The sequence below is a fragment of the Mesocricetus auratus genome, unplaced genomic scaffold (genome assembly GCF_017639785.1).
Source record: "Mesocricetus auratus isolate SY011 unplaced genomic scaffold, BCM_Maur_2.0 Super-Scaffold_4256, whole genome shotgun sequence".
NCBI classification, from domain to species: domain Eukaryota; kingdom Metazoa; phylum Chordata; class Mammalia; order Rodentia; family Cricetidae; genus Mesocricetus; species Mesocricetus auratus.
This window is the reverse complement of record NW_024429182.1, coordinates 92,340,685-92,353,210: the sequence shown is the minus strand read 5'-3', so window position 1 is coordinate 92,353,210 and position 12,526 is coordinate 92,340,685. Positions and strand designations below refer to the sequence as shown.

Genomic DNA, 12,526 nt, shown 5'->3' with positions numbered 1-12,526 from the left:
CCTCCACCCAGAAACTTTTAGAATTGACGAATACTTTCAGCAGCATATTAGGCCCTATATGAACATTAAAAACTAATACTAATAATGAACTTGAGGAGAATGAAATCAAGAAAAAACATCTTATTCAGAAAAAAATGAATGGATAATGAAAATATGACATACACACAATAGGGTTTTATTCAGTTATAAAGAAAAATAATATTGTTTTTTGGAAAATGAATAAAGAAGGAAATCATCATATTCAACACAATGAGCCAATCAAAGAAAAAACATATTTTTTCTTTCTTTATTGGGGTCAAGATTTTACATAGATAAAGGAGATAAGTTATGTAGGGGAGAGCCCACAATACCTGGGACAGGCGAGAGATAAAAGAGGGAAGAGATCCTGGCCCCTACAGGGACCATAGAGTGCTTCTCAGTAAGTGATTTCTATATTTAATAAATATCTTAGACCTCCTTTTCAGGTAGCATTGTTTTCCGTTTCAGCTGGTGTCAGTGTATTGTGGAATTTAAGTTCACCCAGCCCCCGAGGTAAGTGCTCACAGGGCACCTGGGGATCCCAGCCCCCCCCCATGTTCAGTGTCCCAAAAGGCAGCAACATCCCTAAAGCTGCCCCATCTGCAGAAGCAGGACAGCGCTTACCACGCCAGAGAGCCATGACCCAGAAATAGGCACCTGGCTCGGAGGGTCTACCGTGAGTCTTGCTGTGGGCTTCTCAAAAGCTGCCCTGCTTACCCTCTACAGCCTGCTCCCCTTCTGCTGTGCCAGCCCCTCCCCGACTCATCTGCCCCCCAGGATCACATCACAGCCTGCTGCCTAACTGCCTCTGTCCTGCAAATGGCCCCAGGACAAGCAGCTCCCCTGGGCTCTGTGCCCTGTACCTGTATGGTGCTTCTGCCACAGGCCTCAGCTGTTTCCCGTGCCCCTTTCCCTCCGGATTCGCCTGCCCCCCCAGATTGCGAGCCTGAGTGCACACCCTGGCTGCCTCCCTTGCTAGTACAAAACCTTGCACATTGCTAGACCTGCCCTTGTTCGCTAATTTCTCTACAAGCTGCTGTTAGAAATTTTCAGATTCCTTTTGGAGAACATTGATCTTCCACTGAGGAGTTGTGTTTGGCGGTACACCTGTGCCATCTGCTGGCCAAGGATGCTAACTCAGGTAACATTCCTCTTTTCAGCCCAAACAAATTACAGGTTATGGATTAACAAAATTTATCCAGAGCAGTAGAATTATGGGTAACTGATTCAGATTCTAGGTGGCTCCTTATAGAATCTCTAGCTTATGAGAATGCAAATCCACAATGCAAACAGGTACTTTGGCCATTAAAAATCAGATCAGCACCATTGGACGAATGGGTCTTGTATACAGCTAATATTGAGTATAATGTTCAAGATACAGGAACCTTGGTAGGCTAGACGCAATTTCTAAAGGTCTAAAGAGGCACTAAGATGACAAATGTCATAACCATGAGGAGATACAATCTTGGGTGGGAGAAGCAATCTTCTGAAGTTTAAAAAGACATCATAACACCAGATGCTTAACTGTGATAGAACAGGACACCTGAGTAGGAACTGTAGGCAAAGCATTCCTAGAAATAACACTCCTCCTAGCAATGATTCAAACAGAAGGTCTCAGCCTTCAGGATTATATAATAGATGTGGCAAAGGCCAACAATGGACCAATGAATGTAGGTCGACTACAGATAAACAAGGTAGCCCTTTACAATGGGGAAACTCCTCAAGGAGTCTCTGCAAGGCCCCTATATTGAAAGTGGCCTGGTCATTGACAGTCACTGTGGAGGATGGTTTCTCTCAGGACATTTAGAAGATCCAATGCCTATTGTAAAGACTAATAGTACTGTGGATGGTAGATTAGTTATTGAGCATGAATCAGTCAATAATGGAGGAAACAAAAAATGTGCATTTTGGCAGACTTCTATAAATGATAAGAGACCAAAATTAAAAGTGAAGACAAATAACATTATTTTGGAAGACTTGGTGGATACAGGGATGACATCACTATTATTACTCAAGAAAATTGGCCATCCAGATGGCCCCTACAAGCAGTAAATTTTCAGTTGTTAGGTACTGGAACCCTAGCTCAAGTAAAATAAAGTACAAGATGGGTTGAGTGAATAGGGCCAGAAGGACAGAGAAGAAGACTGAGGCCATAGGGTGTAGATATTGCTATAAATATCTGGGGTCCTGATTTATTACAACAATGGAATACCCAGATTAACAATCCTCCTGTGTCAGATATGAATCATAAACAAGCTGTTAGTGGTAGAAAGAATATTGTAAATTACTACAGTAAGCAGATGCTGAACATACAGGATGCTAGTGACACACCTACAGAGGAACCAAAAGCACTACCCTTAAAATGGCTTACAGATGAACCTATCTGTGTAGGGCAATGATCTATGACCTCTGAGAAGCTAGAAGCTTTAGAAAAGCTAGTTCAGGAACAGCTGAATGCTGGTCATGTTGAAGAATCAACTAGTATATGGAATTCCCCTATGTCTGTGATCAAAAAGAAGTCTGGTAAATGGAGGATGCTTACTGATCTGAGAACCATCAAAAAAAGTTATTCAGCCTATGGGCTCTCTACAGCCTGGGATGCCATTACCTTCTCTATACCTAAAGGATTGCCAATTATAGTTATAGATCTATATGATTGCTTCTTCATTATACCTTTACAAGAAAAAGATAGGGAAAAATTTGCCTTCACAGTGCCTACCTATGACAATTCTCAACCAGTACAGAAATTCAATGGAAGGTGTAACTACAAGGAATGCTAAATAGTCTGACTTTGTGCCAGTATCTTGTGTAAAAACCCTTGGAAATAATTCCTAAACGATTTCCACAATGCATAATCTGCTATTATATGGATGATATACTGTTGACTGATTCAAAAAAAGGCACGTTGTAAAAGATGTTTGAGGCAGTAAAGGAAACTTTACCTTGCTAGGGATTACAGATTGTCCCAGAAAGAATTCAAAGAGGAGATTCTATTAATTATTTAGGCTATAAAATAATCCTACAGAAAACTGGACCACAAAATGTACAAATCAGAAGAGATTGTTACCAGACTCTTAATGATCTTCAAAAACTACTTGAAGAAATTTCTCTCAACTACAATTATTAGAGTTGAAGTGCATGATTTAAAACACCTGAAAATGGCCCTAAAAGGAGATTAGGACTTAAATAATCCATGAATATTATCAGCTGAGGCTGAAAAACAATAAGAATGGGTAGAAAGAATTTTAGAAGTACATGTGGACCATATGGATCCAAAACTGAACTGCATTCTGGTTATTTTACCATCTAGAGAATACTCCTCTTGAATATTAATGCAGAGTGAAGAAATCATTCTAGAATGGGTGTTTCTACCACATAAACAGAATAAAAAACTGAAGACATATGTAGAATAGATCTTTGATTTGATATTAAAAGGTAAGTTAAGGCTTTGTCAACTAACTGGAAAGGACCCTGCAGAGATTATTGTACCTTTAAGAAATGAGGAAATTTTCTCCTTATGGAAGGATAATGAATATTGACAAAGGGCTTGCAATAACTTTTTGGGAACAATTAGTAACAATTATCCCAAAACAGAGAGAATCAAATTCATAAAGAAAACAATTTGGATTCTTCCATGTATTGTAAGAAAAACGCCAACCTCTGGAGTTCTTATATTCTACATTGATACAAACAAGTCAGGTAAGGCAGGTTATAAATCAGTTTTTCAAATATTATAACATAAAACATGTAAGTGATATACCTTACAACCCTACAGGACAAGCAGTGGTTTAGAGATCTAACCACACCCTAAAAGACATGCTTCATAAACAGCCAGGGGCAACAAAGATCCCCAAACACAGATTGCATAATGCTTTATTAAAGCTGAACTTTCTTAATGGTAACGAGAAAGGACAAACAGCTGCAGAAAGACCCTGGACTACAGAAAACACTTCTGAACTAAACCAACCGGTGTATTTCAAGGATGTTATGACCTCAGTTTGGAAAACAGGATGTGTGTTACATGGGGAAGGGGTTTCATCTTGTTTCCACAGGAGAAGAGAAGCTTTGGATTCCATCAAAATTAATCAAGATCCTATCTGAACAGGAGAAATCTCCAGAAGAGGAAAGATGACAGTTCATCCACAAGGTCATATTCTACTATGAGTAAGAAGACCTCCTAAAAGGGAAGAGAAGTGTTTTGATTTTGTCTTCACAGGGACATCCATCTCCAAACAGTGAAAAATACTGGACTTATGGATACCTGAAGAAGAGAGGAGAGCTACCCAAAGGATCATCAAACAAACAATAATCCACTGTGTGGTATCAATGTCTAACTCTCTCCATCTTGTTCTTATCCATTTCTCCTTGCTTCTTAATACTCTTTTAGTCCCAATTCATTTAACTGAAGCTGAATTTGGAGTTGGATTGGCTCTCCTCCTTTAAATCCAAGCATGTCGTTAAAATAAACATGGGACTACATCATTCTATAAACTCTGTACCTATGAATTGATATGGTGCACCTTATACAATCTTGCCAGAGCCTCAGACAAGGGCTTCAATCAACATCAGAACTTCAATCAAGAACTTCAGTCAAGCATCTCCCACCTTCATAGGCTGAATGCTTATGAGACTCTTGTTACATTTACATTAACATTTTTTTCCTACAGGATCCCATGAGATTGTCATTGTCCCATTTCAGCAGGAAGTAATCTTGAGAATACTACACCCACTTTTCCTACTGTTAGTGTTAGTTTTCAATTATTTAGGGTTGGGATTGGAAGGAGAGGTTCAGACATGGGCATCTCTTTTAGATAAGTTTAGGATTTAAATGGGATAGATATGCTTAGTATAGAATATAATTAGATTATAACTTGCTTATCATCTTTTATGTATGTATGCTGTATATGTTTGAGCATTGTATCAAGTCTAAATCTTTTATTTAGACTAAAGGGGAAATTGTAGGGGAGAGGGGCGTGGACAGAGGTACGTGGGACAGGTGAGAGATAAAAAGGGGAAGAGAAAGTAAATTACTCTTTTGGATCCTGGACGCTGTGGAGACCATAGAGCACTTCCCAGTAAATGATTTCTATATTCAATAAAGTATCTTGGACCTCCTTTTCAGGTAGCATTGTTTCCTGTTTCACATTTATATATAAATACATAATTTACGTGATGCCAATGTGGAAATAAAACCGTGTGGAGGGGCATAGAGATTAAGATCACTTGCTGTTCTTGCAGCAGATGTGGATTCAGTTCCCAGCACCCACATGGCAGCATACAATCATCTGTAATTCCCATTGTACAAGATATTTTGTGGAATTCCAGAATGAATTGAGTACATGGAGTATGACTGCACATGGAAATCTCTCAAGGTTTATAGTAGGATTCGGGTATTCATTCCCCACTTGGATTTAAAAAACCAGGATCTACTTCATATGGACAAAAGGTCATGTCATTTTAAAAGCTAACAGGTGTTTTCCAGCTCCCACCTCAGCAAAAGCTGGTGCCAACATTTTATTTTCCTGGAGCCTGTCAGCTGATAAACTAATGGCCGTAATATCTTTACTGCTGTGATGTCTGCTACCTCTGTACATTTCCCCCTGCACAGGGATTCTTTGGTATTTGAAATGCCTGCTTGCCTTCAGTCTGACCCATATATGCAAATCAAATCAGGTTTATTTTGCCTGTTTCCTTATCTTCAAGCTATATATAAACTAGCCTGTCACACCAATAAGCAAGCTACCCTGGATGTAGACTTCCAAGCTTTTCTTTGCTCCTATGTACTCACAGCCATGGATATCCTAGTTTCTGTTCTCACCTGGGTCCTAAGACCATAGATGGGCTGGGTAGTCTGGGGGCCAAGGGAAGGAGAAGAACAATCCTCCTCCTACTTTGGGCATCCACAAGCACTAGTTGTACAGGCTGCTGTACACATGCAGCAAAACATTCATACACATAACTAAAAATAATACATATTAACAAAATTTTGTGGATAACAAAGGAGACGAGGTGGCAAAGGGATATGATGAGTGAATATATTTTGATATGACTACACTATTTTTAAAGCTTTTTCATGAACTTGTTTCTTTAAAGTTTTGCTCTTTCCACCCTTACAGCAGATTTTGCATTTAGGTCTCAGCCTGACAGACTCCCTTCTTTCCCTGACACTAGAAATCAGATTTAGTTTGACTGCAAGCATCTACTATGGACTGCCATTCAGTCATTGGCATGGAACCTAACTCTTTCACTAAAATGTATGAGAAGGGACCTTTGCTTTGCCTTGTGGCCCTGACATTTCTTTAGACTTCTTGACATGCTGCTGTCTGCTTATCTGCTTATGGCATTAATAACTTTTCTAATACCTATTTTATAAAGAGGACAGACTCCTTGGGCCCATAGCATGAAGGCTTTCAAAATATTACTTAATTAAAAGATATAGTTGAATTGAAATCTCTTTTATGAAATTATCATTTACAATGTATATGTGTGAATTTTAGAGAATTAATAAGAGGTCATAGCTGATGTTTAAATGGAGGAAACATGCAATACATTGATTTAAAATGGTTCAAAGATAGTAATGGAGTGAATGTTTGTGTGTGTGTCTGTCTGTCTGTCTCTCTCTCTCTCTCTCTCTCTCTCTCTCTGTGTGTGTGTGTGTGTGTGATGTATGACAGGAGATGAAAGGGCAGGATAGAGAAGGGAATATGTGGAGGGATAACTAACATTGAAGACCATTCAAAAATGCCATTAAGAGGCCTACTACTGTAGATGCTTTCTAGAATGTATATATACATATATATTTAAAAGAGTTAAAATTGAGTCACCCTATAAATAGGTGATTATTCTCCTACTAGACAACACAGGCTGATAGAAAAATGAACAGTGAAAAAATGCATTACCCTTTCTGAAGTTGTTAGCTAGTGTGGTCTTAAAGACCAGCAAACATTACAAATTATGGTCAATTCTCCTGTTTTCAATCTAGAACTTAATAGTAAGACCTTATTGCTGAAGACACTGCATACTGGAGTCTGAGAACATGGCTAGATCATACTGGTACTTGCTTGGGAGCTTCATCCCTACTGGCTTTCACAGTGCTGGAAGGTGCTAATCAAGCTGCTTGACTCTGTGCTCTGCGTGGCTTCAGTACTGACCCAAATAAACTGACCACAGAAAAAAGAAAGGACAGACACACATGCAGAAAAGCTGAGATTGGGTAGGGTATGCTCACTCTGATGGAAGGCACCAAGTGCAGCCTAGAAACTCATTGTATATATATACTTCTGAAGGAGGAGGCAGGTGTAGCTAATTTTGGCAGGAGGACTTTGTATGGGAGCAGTCTCATGCTTTAGTCATCCAGAAGGAGGATGATCAAGTTGATAGTTTTTGTATGCACTGTCAACATTTGTACTCAGACCAGAGGAAGGCTTTGCCATAACCCTCAGAGCCACTGCTGGTAAAGACAAACACTTTGGTGGATGTGGGGTATTGAGGTCCTTGACACACAGTAGAGCCATGTCAACAATGCACATTCACTCAGGACTTCATCTGTTCCTTCAACACTCAGTCAGTACTTTGTCTGTTCCACACATACAAAGAATAATCTTCCCCATCTGAGAACCTTGTAACTCACATTAGTGGCCTATCTGTCATCCTAGCAGGTCATATCTTGTGGTGCGTTAATGACATGAATATAACAGGAGTGGTTAATCACTTTCCTTTTAGATTTAAGGCCTGTTCAAGATGATACCCACACCTCTTACCATTTCTAGAAGTTATGGCTAGACAGTTCAAATGTTTTAGAGGAGAACTTACACTTACTATTCTACTAAATGTACATAGTAATGAACTGGCACTTGGTGGCTTCTCATAAATCCATAGGTTAGTGCACCATCAAGTCTCATCAGAGATGATCCTTTTTCAGTAAGAGGCAATTTAAAAGGAGACTTACAACTGTGAAGACTCAGAAAATAAGAGACAGTGAAATTCTCAGCCCTAATTGAGGCATCTATCTCATACCTCCACTTTTCATGGCTCTAAGATTCTTGTAAGACATTTGGCAAAAAGATTGTAAGAGCCAGACATTTTGGATAATTGCAAAGAAATAGTGTTTTCTCAACAGAACATGGAAGGCAAATATGTAAATTAACATAGTTGTGACAAGTGTACTAAATTTGTACAACTCCAGTTCCTACAAAATCCCATCGTGGAGAACAGAAGTAGGCACGAAGTCCCATTCCTAGCTGAGGTGCTATTGGTGTTTGATAGCTGCTGGGAGACTGAGATTTAGTTTTCTTAAAAAGGTGTTTACCTTGTCAGGTTGTTCAGGCTGCAGTGAACAGCTAAATAAACCTCCAAGAATATAAGGGCAACACAGGTTGGACCTGGTGGGTTTGGAAAAGATACAAATAAGTTAAAAAAAGATGACAGACACAAAGCCTGGTCAGTAGGGTAGGGAGATGTGGCAGGAAGAGTGTTGGAAGTAGATAAATAGGATCAAAATATATTATGTGAAATTCTCTAAAAATCTAACAAATATTTATAAAAACAAAATGAAGCCAAAGTTTAAATGGAAAATGGATTAAATATAAAGCATAAAACCCCAGTCTCTTCAAAAGTAAAATAGAAGAAATCCTGGTATGACTATAACATTTTAGATACAAAACAAATGGAATAAAGCATAGATTGGTTTATGTTACAATTTACTTCTAAATGGTGCTCCTACTAGGAGATGATGCGAATCTTAGGTTGTGGAAGACAGTGGTCATTAATAAGAAAGCCTCTGAATGGTGAGTTCTGTTTAATCTTGTTGTTCCAGTTCTCGTTCTTTTTCTTTTGTTTTATTCTGTTTGTCTATTGTCTGCCTGTCTTTTTTTTCACATGGAGGTGATTACCGTTTGTCTGTCCCACATTAACACTGTGATGATGTGCCACATCACAGACCCATAACAATGGAGCCAGCGGCTCATAGACTCGATTCTCAGATACTATTTTTCAACATCAAATTTTCCTCCTTTAAGTGGATTTTCTCAGATATTTAGTCACAGTGTCAGAAAACTGACTAATGCCATCATTCAATGAAAAAAAATCCCTGTTCTGCAAAAGGCGAAATGAAGACAACAGGAAGCTGATCCATAGTCGTGGGGAGAAAATATAAAATATCTAATAAGTAGTGTCATTCAGAACACAGCCTTCAACAACCAATATCATGAAATTAAACAACACAGTTAAAGACTGGGTCAAATAATTTAGCAAGCTATTCACAAAGAAGATTACAGATTGTGTATAGGTGTAGGAAAAAATCTTTTATGTGATGTCATTTTGGAAATGCAAGTGAAAGCAATTATGAAACATTGCCATTATTACAATGAACAACATCTGTGTTTGTGAGAATACTAAATGCTTGTGTTGAGTGGAAGCGGAGCAAGTCATGTGAATTCAAATAGGCTAACACCATTTATGAAGACTGTTTGGATTTTTCAAGACTAAACATTTATCATAGAATGAAGCAACCATATCCCTTGCTATTTTCACAAAGAAGCTGAAAACTTATGTTCACAGAAACATCTGCATACAGATGTCATTGAAGCTCTATTTATATTTAGTAACTAAGATGGTGGAAGTCATGATGCCTATAGTGTGCTTGAATCTGAAATGTCCTTAATGGGCTCATGTGTTGAACACTTGTGTCCCAGTTGGTGGCGCTGGTGGATGTAAAAACAGTTCTTGTTAAGAGAACATTGTCTCTAGTTTTGCCCAGAGTCTCTGAAGCAGGATGAAATTCTGATATCTCTGCTTTCATTGACTGTCTGTATTGGGACTGAAGACAAAGAGACAAGGTATTGTTCTCAACATTTCCTCTTGAGGGACATTGACACCCAGAGGAGGAAAAGTCAGAGGGATAAACTAAATATCTCTTAGATGAGATTTTTTTTCATGAGGGTTGGGCTCTGCCTTCTGTGACAGGTGATTAGACGAACAATTTAACAATTATAGGACCATCTTGAAGGAGTGACCACCTTCTAATAACTGAGACAATTTTGGGTCCAGATGTATAGAACCACAACCAGACCAGGACTGCTCAATTATGCATACATTTCTCTCTCTCTTTGAATCTAAATCTCCCATACCAATACTCTAATGGTAGATTTGGAGACCAGTGGTTCCCCTGTATGTGTTCATCCCAGTATGGCCGAGTAGAATAAATATCCTGTATCATTTTTACCATTTTACATTTCTTTAACTGGATACCAAGCCAAGGTAATTGGGACTATTGTATCCATGGCTTTCATCCTAAAAGCTATAAGATTCTTAGTGTAAAGTTTTACTCTAGACTGAATGAACTTCCTTCCTAAGTGAATTAAAAACATAAAATACTAGACAAAGAATTATGTAAGAGTAAGATGAGATCTGTGTCTGCTCTACCCTCTTTAACTGAAGTCAGGCCAGACATAGCCCATTAAAATTCTAGTTCATTGCCTCAGAAAATATCAGTGTAATTTACTCATGATGATTTGTTAAGAGACATATAGTACATGAAAACTTTAAGTTTTTCTTGCATCATAGTTCCTGAACTCTATATGACTCTCTACAAAGAAAGGTTATCTAACTCTTCTTTCCCTCTCCTAGGTCAATTCAGGGAAAGCAATCTCTAAGTAGCTGATGGCTCATAGTGACCTCTTCCTAGTCACATCCATTCTCCCATATAAGAAAGATTCTGTTCTGGGCCAGCCATATGGTTTAGTGAGTATTTGCCCCATAAACCTGACAACCTGATTTAATCCCTGAAACCCATATGAATGACAAAGGAGAGAAGATAGTCTACAGAGAGGTCCTCTGACTTTCACTTGTGTGTTGTGGCTCTTTCCCCATCATGCAAAAACCCACACAATAATAACAAAATACCAAAAACTTAAGAAAATTATCCTTTTCTTCACGGCTTTTGCGATGTTTATATTATAGGCCTTACATATGGAATAGTTTTCCTGTTGCAAATGTTCCATTCATATTGTCTGCAATAAATTTTACAAAAAGGCCTCTCTCTTTACTTGCAGTCTTGGATTTATTTGCTCATAAAAATAATCAAGCTATTTTTGGATTATCATATGTTTCTATTATTCTCCCATAATTTTAGATTTATTGCTAGTGTAAAAAAATTAAGAATGTTCAGAAATTTGTACTTAACATTGTCGCATTAATATTTACAAGCTTTCTGAAAATGAGAAGTCATTGGGATAGTTCTCCCCTTCCCCCTCCTCCAAATGGCTAGGTTTCACTGTGTGTCTGCTTTATCAAACCTTGACAGAAGGAGTAGAAACTATTGCTTTGCCTTCTATCTCAAGTTATTTCCCCCAACTTTTATTGATGTGTTAAGGTATAAAGAGAGGCATGTGTGTCACCACCCTTCACTTCAGCTTGCCTTGTCACTTGCAAAATTGCAATGTGTTTGTCTGAAGAGAAAATACAACTTCAAGGGGAAAAGGTCTTAGGTCTGACTAAGCCTTGTAAGAAAACAAGAAAGTCTGCTTGAAGAGGAATACTCCTCAGTGAGAGGTTTTCTTGTTTATCCTGGGGTTACATAAAAAGTCTTCCATGTGACTAACTCTTGAAGATGGGGCAGTAAAGCCTGTTTTTGTCAGGGTAGTCTTCATTTCATATTTTCATTGGAACAGTTGGCAATGAGAACTTTAGATTCAGTGCCAACTTATGTTTCTGTTGTCAGTATGTCATAATCATTGTGTCTCCAATGGCTCTCTTGAGTTTTCTATAAATTTCTATTTTGCATCGTCTATTCTGTTTATTTTATTTTGTATTTATCTCTCCACCCCTCTTTCCACCCACTCTTCCACTTACTTGTCTCCTTGAGGTCAGGTTCTGCTCCAGAGACATGCAGGGAGAGTGTGATCCTTTCTGGAGGAGACAAGACCGTAGTCTGTCATTGACAGTACAGACAGGGTGCCTTATCTGAGGGCAGGGGATGAATTTACTTTCAGCAGGGCACGCCTCCAAGTTCTTCCTGGGAGGAGTTTCATGTCACTCCTCTTTATATCATTAGTCTTGTCACAAAGGAATGTGGAGTCTAGGTTATAAGTAAGTAATCTTGCGAAAAGAGATTAAGAATCCAGTTTTATTGTGATTTGAGAGAAAAAGCAACAAGGGCATGCGAGCTAGAGATATTATTAATAGCTGCAAGGAAGAGGGCACTAAATGAGAAAAGAAATTCATGCTTTTTGAATCGGACATCAGAAAATTAAGCAGGTGCTGGGGGAATGACTCAGTGGATAAAGTGCTAACTATGCAAGGATTAGGACCAGAGTACACACCTCCAGAACCAACATAAGGTCATGTAGGCACAGTGGGTGTATCTGATACCAGCACTCAGGAGACAGACGGGAGAAAGGTTGCTAGCTAAATTAGCCTGAATTGGTTAGCTCCAGCTTCAGTAAGAAACCATGCTTTCCTAGCCACACTCTATCAGAAGGAAGTTTCCTGTTGTTTTGGGCTTCGAAAA

General features: G+C 38.7%; 1 protein-coding gene across 1 annotated transcript in view; it reads right to left on the bottom strand.

Moving 5' to 3' along the window:
* LOC110339735 (interferon-induced very large GTPase 1-like) overlaps positions 1-11,970 on the bottom strand; it is a 34,101-nt gene extending 22,131 nt beyond the window's left edge. The window contains 2 exon segments of the mRNA XM_040756882.1: positions 8,327-8,399; positions 11,869-11,970. The gene's annotated coding sequence lies outside the window, so the exon portion shown is untranslated.
* Between the last annotated feature and the right edge of the window lie 556 nt (positions 11,971-12,526).